A 6362-nucleotide genomic window follows, 5' to 3' on the forward strand; every position below is an offset into this window, starting at 1 on the left:
AATACCAGACATATGCTGCTTGAATGTTCATGCCAAATTTCATGCTATTGATGCTACACAGCGTTTCGTTTTAAAATGAGAGCGTAACTTCGTTTCTATGGCGGCGGTAAGGTTCTTGTGACTTGTGAAAAAAAGGAGTTATGCTCTTTAATCTAGTTTAACTTTTATGATCTAGTTTGTGACTTTAATAAGTAATAAGTCACAAAATCGTAAATTTTTCAACTGGTTCTTGTTAAATTTTGTGACTAGGATCGATATTTACTTAATGAATGAAGATAAATGATATGAATAAAGATATTTGATATTGTGTTTTTTGTCGTATTTTAGAACCTTTGCGGGCTTTGCGAAACAAGCAAAGCCATACCTACAACTATTAAGTTTCAGCTATGCATGGCAAAATCGAGAGGTTTACAGTGCCAATAGTTTATTTATGGTTTAAAAATTACATTTAATTTAATCATTATATAGCTGGTCAAGCAGATCTTGTCAGTAGAAAAAGGCGGCAAATTTGAAAAATGTAGGCGCGAAGGGATATCGTCCCATAGAAAATTTGAATTTCGCGCCTATTTTTACTGACAAGTTATGCTTGACCATCTATATGTAGTAGTGATGTACCGACTATGGTTTTGGCCGACTAGCCGACTAATCGGCGCTCGGATGGCCGATTAGTCGGCTAGTCGGCTAAGTTCATGATCGTTACTTCACGATAAAGATTACATTCGTATGGCAACTGTAGTAGCTTTATTCAAGTTAGGATGCATTATTAAAACAATTTTTTTGCTCCTTGCGTCGTCGCGCTTTCATGTTCCCTGCTACTGCGACGATACACCTACATAATTACCTATACATGAATTTAATATGAACACAAGCACATTTTGTACTCTAAATACGTATTTGAATAGAATGGGCATGTAACATTTGATTAATATTGCCTTTTTATTTCATTTATGTCCTGAGTCGGCGACTAGTCGGAAGAGTGTGTGCGGAAAGAGAAGAGTCGTGGAATGTATTGGGCCCCATACATTCCACGACTCTTCTCTTTCCGCACAGACTATTCGCTAGGTGCACGACTGGTGCTGCCCTCATTTTGGCAGACTTTCTACGTTAAATCTTATGGAGTAAAATTAGTTCAAGCGGCTGCCGCTAGTACTAATGGCGGACATTCCATAAGATTACCTGTGTTTGTGACGATCAGCGCCACTTCCCCCTCCACCGACTTCGCACCTGGCGAATACATGTAGCCGTTTGTAATTTCGCCCATTAAGGCAAAAATCTTGTTACATGTATCCGAACACGTTTAGTATCGATCGTATGTATTCGGTTGACTTCGTGTAATTCCGTCGTTGGAGCGACGCCATTTTGCGCGCAGCGGGGCCACATTGGCCTCGCCTATAAAAGGCTGCGGTGACGTCAGCGCCCGACATTTAAAATCTCATCGTGGTGCGCAGTGGACGTGAAAGTGTTGTGACAAGATCTCCAAGTGAATTTGCCTGGGTTGGATTCAGGTGTGTACTTGTCCCGCCGCCATATTTTCTGCCTAATTTTTTCATCATGGGCTACAAATCAAACGAAAAATCTATCGTTGATTTTTGTGAAAGTAAAGCAGAATCCCTTTCTAACTGGGTCCGTCAAGTTAAAAGTAAATCTCTTAATGCCAAGACAAAGAGAAAGCGTGACCTAAGAATAATCGCCATTTTGAGCAACTCCCTTACTCGTGCTGAAAGCGAGTTGGTTACGAAACAACGAGAACGTGCTAGACGGTGGGCCCAGATGCAAGCTGATCTGGGCTTGTGCAATAAAGAAGAAGATGACGCCAGAGAACAACGAGAAAGAATCGATAACTTATGGAAGAATGATCTCAGCGGACTAGATAGTTTTTTCAAAGAATTAGACAGTGTAAAACCTATACCAAGAGTACACTAGGACCTTTCCAATTACTAGGTAATGTAAAATTGTCTTTGAATCTGTGATATAAGTAGGATGTTTTTTAAATTACAGTCCCATTGCGTTTCGCGTGGGTCTGCATCCATCCGATGGCCGCCATCTTGGCTGTCGCTGGGGCGCGGTCGCTGCTTACACAACAATGGGTTTGTAACGGTATCGTGCATTTATTTTAGTTTAGTTAATTTTGTGATCCAAATGTAAAAAGTTAAATATTTCAATTTCAATCTATTTCTCGATAGTAAAATTGGAATTTGGTTATTATTCATATTGAATAAGATAAATTGTAACATATGTTTAAGTATGAAAAATAAAAAGATTATTTTCAATGGAAAGTTGTATTTCTCCTATTTTGTTACTGTGATTTCACCCGAAATGTGTTATTCCATGAGTCATCATCGTCACTTCGCTTCGTGGAGAAAGTGGCGAGTGCGAACGAGATCGAGCTCCAGACTCGGCCGAGCAGCCTGCGGTCTGCCGCCGAGCCGTCGCCGCCGCGGCGTTAAGGTTCCCTGCGTTCAGCCCACGGCTCCACTGTGCCAAACGGCGCGCGCTCAAATACGTCCCGGTTATCAGCCCACTAGGTAAACGTTAGGCCTCCGAATTCCTCATACGACTGGTGTAATAATATCATGTATTCCATAACAAAGTCTGCCCGTGCCCGCATGCGGGCCCCCTGCGTGTAACGTTGTGTTTAGACCCCAGAGCGTTGCGGTTACCGTGCAGCTGCAGACCCAGTCGTGGCGGGTTGACGCAATCGCATTGTTCATCGTGCGCACGGCCTCTTCGCGTCACGGTCACGTGATGGCGCAACCCGGAACACTTGAACACTAGAATTATCTTCCCGTAAGGAAGTACCTATGTTGACAATGTCGGTGAGTCACTTGTTACTGAAAATGGTCTAATTTTGAAATATAAAAACAGACATTTTGGTATTTTATTGATAATCATAATAATGAACATTTAGCGTGGGAGTGACATTTCTCTTAAACATAACTAGAAATACTTAAAGTAAATTTCCTTACGATTTGGACAAGTCACTGCTATTGCTAAGAAATTATTCCAATGTTCACATGTAAAAACATACCTAATTACTGAATCGGTGAGTCATCTCACTTAGGTCGTGTCTATGAAATAATTTTTCTCCAAACAGGGTATAACATATATTATTTAGGAACGTGCTAGAACGATCGGGAGGCCTCGGAGGTGACTTGAGGGAGTTTTCGGAGACTGCCACCGCGACCATGAAGTATCAAGTAACTATCCGTGACCTCTCCAATCTTCGCGGCGCTTTCTATATTAGGTAAACCAGAGGTCACGATATTTGTGTGGATGCATGCATAAATATCTTAACTGCAGCTATATCTACACTTCGAGTGAGCAGTCTCCAGTTTAGTACATGAAAATCTCACCTGCGCACTGCGAGCTGGAAATATTAAGTAAATTGAGGAAACGTGGCGTGGGCTGATCATTTCCGGGACCATTCTGAACCATAATGCGCGACATAGGCTACACAATGTTAAACGATTGCATACAAATTAAGAATAGGAATATGAAGCACGGACTTGTTAGAATGCGGTAAGTTACTATGAAATCTCTGAACTCTTTCTAGGTTAATCGTTGCAGTTACTTTCATACAAATTAATTTTAGTTTCTAATTTTAACCTAAATAGTTACTTGTACTTACAGCAGACTTAATCAATTTGTATGTTACCTTATCTGCACTTTTAACCTGTTTTTGATAAATATTTTTCAGCATTTATTGCGCGACACAAACCATTTAGTTTAGAAACTCCATAGCAAGTTCTGGTTTGCGTATGCCGCTAATAAACGCTTATTTTCTAGATCTGGTCCAGTAATTTTCATTGCTTATTTAGGACTTGCGAGTATTTGCCTCAGGCTAACCAGTATAAGTGTGACTTCTAGATCCGTAACAATGATGCGGAATCAGAAATCAGACTTGGCTTGTTTGCTGAGACGAATGCGGGCTGGCACAGAATAAGCGTTGAAAATCATAGCGCTGCTACTTTTCTATGATTTCAAAACATTTTGACACGTCAATATGAATGCATGAACTGATTTCCGTACCTACTTCACAGCTATACACCGGGAACCGTGGCTGGTGATCAAGGTTGTGCGTGACAAGAGTCAACCAACCAAACGTAAACAAAGCGAGGTGAAGCCCTTCTCCGCGAAGGCTAGCCCGGCCCCTATAACAAGTGGACCGTCGGCCTCCACAGATAAGTCAATGCCGGTCTCTCTATCCCAAATCACTGTTAGATAATAAACCTACCAAAGGCTGAAACGCGTGAACAAGTAAGACCCATATGCTTCGGTATCATTCTAAAATTGATAATGATTGCTTGATGTAATCTTCTCTAATGCTAAGGTGAGTCTAGGCTAGGCAAAAGTTTTTTTTACTCTAGGTATACAAGAAAAATTAAATCAAAGATTCATACGGTCTACATCATAATACTCAGTTGTATTTAATACTTTCAACTATTGAAATATTAGTTGACTTACGCTTATTTAACAGTAATACTGACTTGTTTATAACATTCATAATAATGATGTAGGTATACCTAAGTATACAAAATGATAAATAATGGACGTTAGTAGGTAGGTACGTCACTTAACCATACATTTCATTTTTTCAGATCCTGTGTAGTTGCATACTATGCTATAATATAATATCTATTTGAGGAACTATAAAATACACTACAGATTTTTCATATTATACCTACAAATTATAATAATGGACACATTAAGTAATAATAAAACGCCCATCTAATGTAGCTATGAAACGGAAAACGAATGTATTGCAACATAATTACATATACAGATGTTGAAAAATATATAAGAAATGTCGTGTGACTGAATCTGATAATAATAACCACATACCTATAATAAGATAATAAAAACTTACTACGGCAGCGAAATGAAACAAGACTTGACGGTAACTGGGTATTGGACTAGTAATCCCTTTACCATTGTGTGTTTTTTTACATCTGCAGGTACGAATCCGACCGCGTAGGGTTTTTATTAAATAACTGCACTAGACTGAGGATGCGAATGAAACTACTGCAAAACTACAACTACTATGTATTTGGAGAATCGGGATGATTGGAGTACCCGTGGAAATAAAAATATGAAAGACTTGTTTACCTCTACCTACATCCTTATGGATTACTATGACCTGAAAAGCGGTAACATGCTAGTGCTCTTGGCGACTAACCCCCTATTTTTTTGTTTCGATGTTTTGTTTTAGGCAGGCAACTAATTTACCCACCCACTGACAAGTTGACAACTACAAGTACGAGACAAAATGACACTTGAAACCAATGCTAAGAGGAAACTACCAAAGCAGCCAAATCTTGCAAGCCAGTTTTATTTTTTAACGAAATAGTTTCGTTTGATTTCAATCGTCGTGAAATTGAATATCTGTTTTGTTTTTATTCTGTTGAAAGGTATCTAATGGCAGCTACGAGCTTGTAATGGATGAGATCCAACAGCCACGTAGTAAACTGACAAGTTGACAACCGTTGAGCCTTCCTGTGTGCCGAATAAATAAGTCGAGCTGAAAAATCTTTCACATTGCCAGCACATTTGCTTTCACATTTTCACTTTCAGATGTCTACTTATATGAGAAAGTGCATTTTATGCCACTTGATAAATAAGGGCTATGTCCCAATTCGCAAAGAAGTGTTTTTGCTGAGGCTGTTCGACAAATGAATAATTATTTGGAAGAGCAGGTGTTAATGGATTTAATTATTATATCCAGCCTTAATTATATTTAGTGTTCGACTGGAGAGTAAACTGAGGAATGTCTAAAGAATAAGAATGTTAGTTGAGGTTTCGCCCCACCTCTGAATGTGCCGAGAAAGTAACATGGACGAACGGTATGACCTCTATTTTACTATACTTACCTATCAATTATTTGTAACGCTAATAAGAGCTGCGAGCACCTGAGAGCTGCAATAGTATGTATGTATGTATCAATTATTTGTAACGCTAATAAGAGCTGCGAGCACCTGAGGGCTGCAATAGTATGTATGTATGTGCAAGATAATATTTTGCTATGTCCTTTCCCCGAGTTTGTTTAGCTTAGATGCGGAAGCATCCACGCCACCACGCTGCCACGAGAGTGGCAGTATATTTACACCGAAGATGACGAATATAATTCCTCATTCCAAGCCGGAAAAAATACTCTGCCTAGCGGCTTTCTTCACTCATCCCCCTGTTCACTATGATCATCTATCACTCGCACCACTGCAAAAATGCGGACTGTATGAATGAAGGTTACAAATATTTTAACCGCACGACGCACTTTCAATCTACGGGTGGTCGTCAGCCTATACTGAACCATTCAGGTAAAATAATTTTATTGACCGTTACTCATAAAACTAGCATCAACTTAGCTT

The 6362-nt window shown here is 39.6% G+C and overlaps 1 long non-coding RNA gene across 2 annotated transcripts; it reads left to right on the forward strand.

Moving 5' to 3' along the window:
- The first annotated feature begins 1339 nt into the window (after positions 1–1339).
- On the forward strand, positions 1340–4773 carry LOC134655864 (uncharacterized). Of its 2 annotated transcripts, XR_010097470.1 has the most exons (4): positions 1346–1505; positions 1999–3519; positions 4041–4330; positions 4599–4758. It is a non-coding gene; the product is annotated as an uncharacterized LOC134655864 (long non-coding RNA). The 2 variants fall into 2 exon arrangements; XR_010097469.1 differs by having other exon boundaries at positions 1340–1505; positions 1999–4330; positions 4599–4773.
- The last annotated feature ends 1589 nt before the right edge of the window (positions 4774–6362 follow it).

This window comes from Cydia amplana, chromosome 17 (genome assembly GCF_948474715.1).
Source record: "Cydia amplana chromosome 17, ilCydAmpl1.1, whole genome shotgun sequence".
Taxonomy (NCBI): domain Eukaryota; kingdom Metazoa; phylum Arthropoda; class Insecta; order Lepidoptera; family Tortricidae; genus Cydia; species Cydia amplana.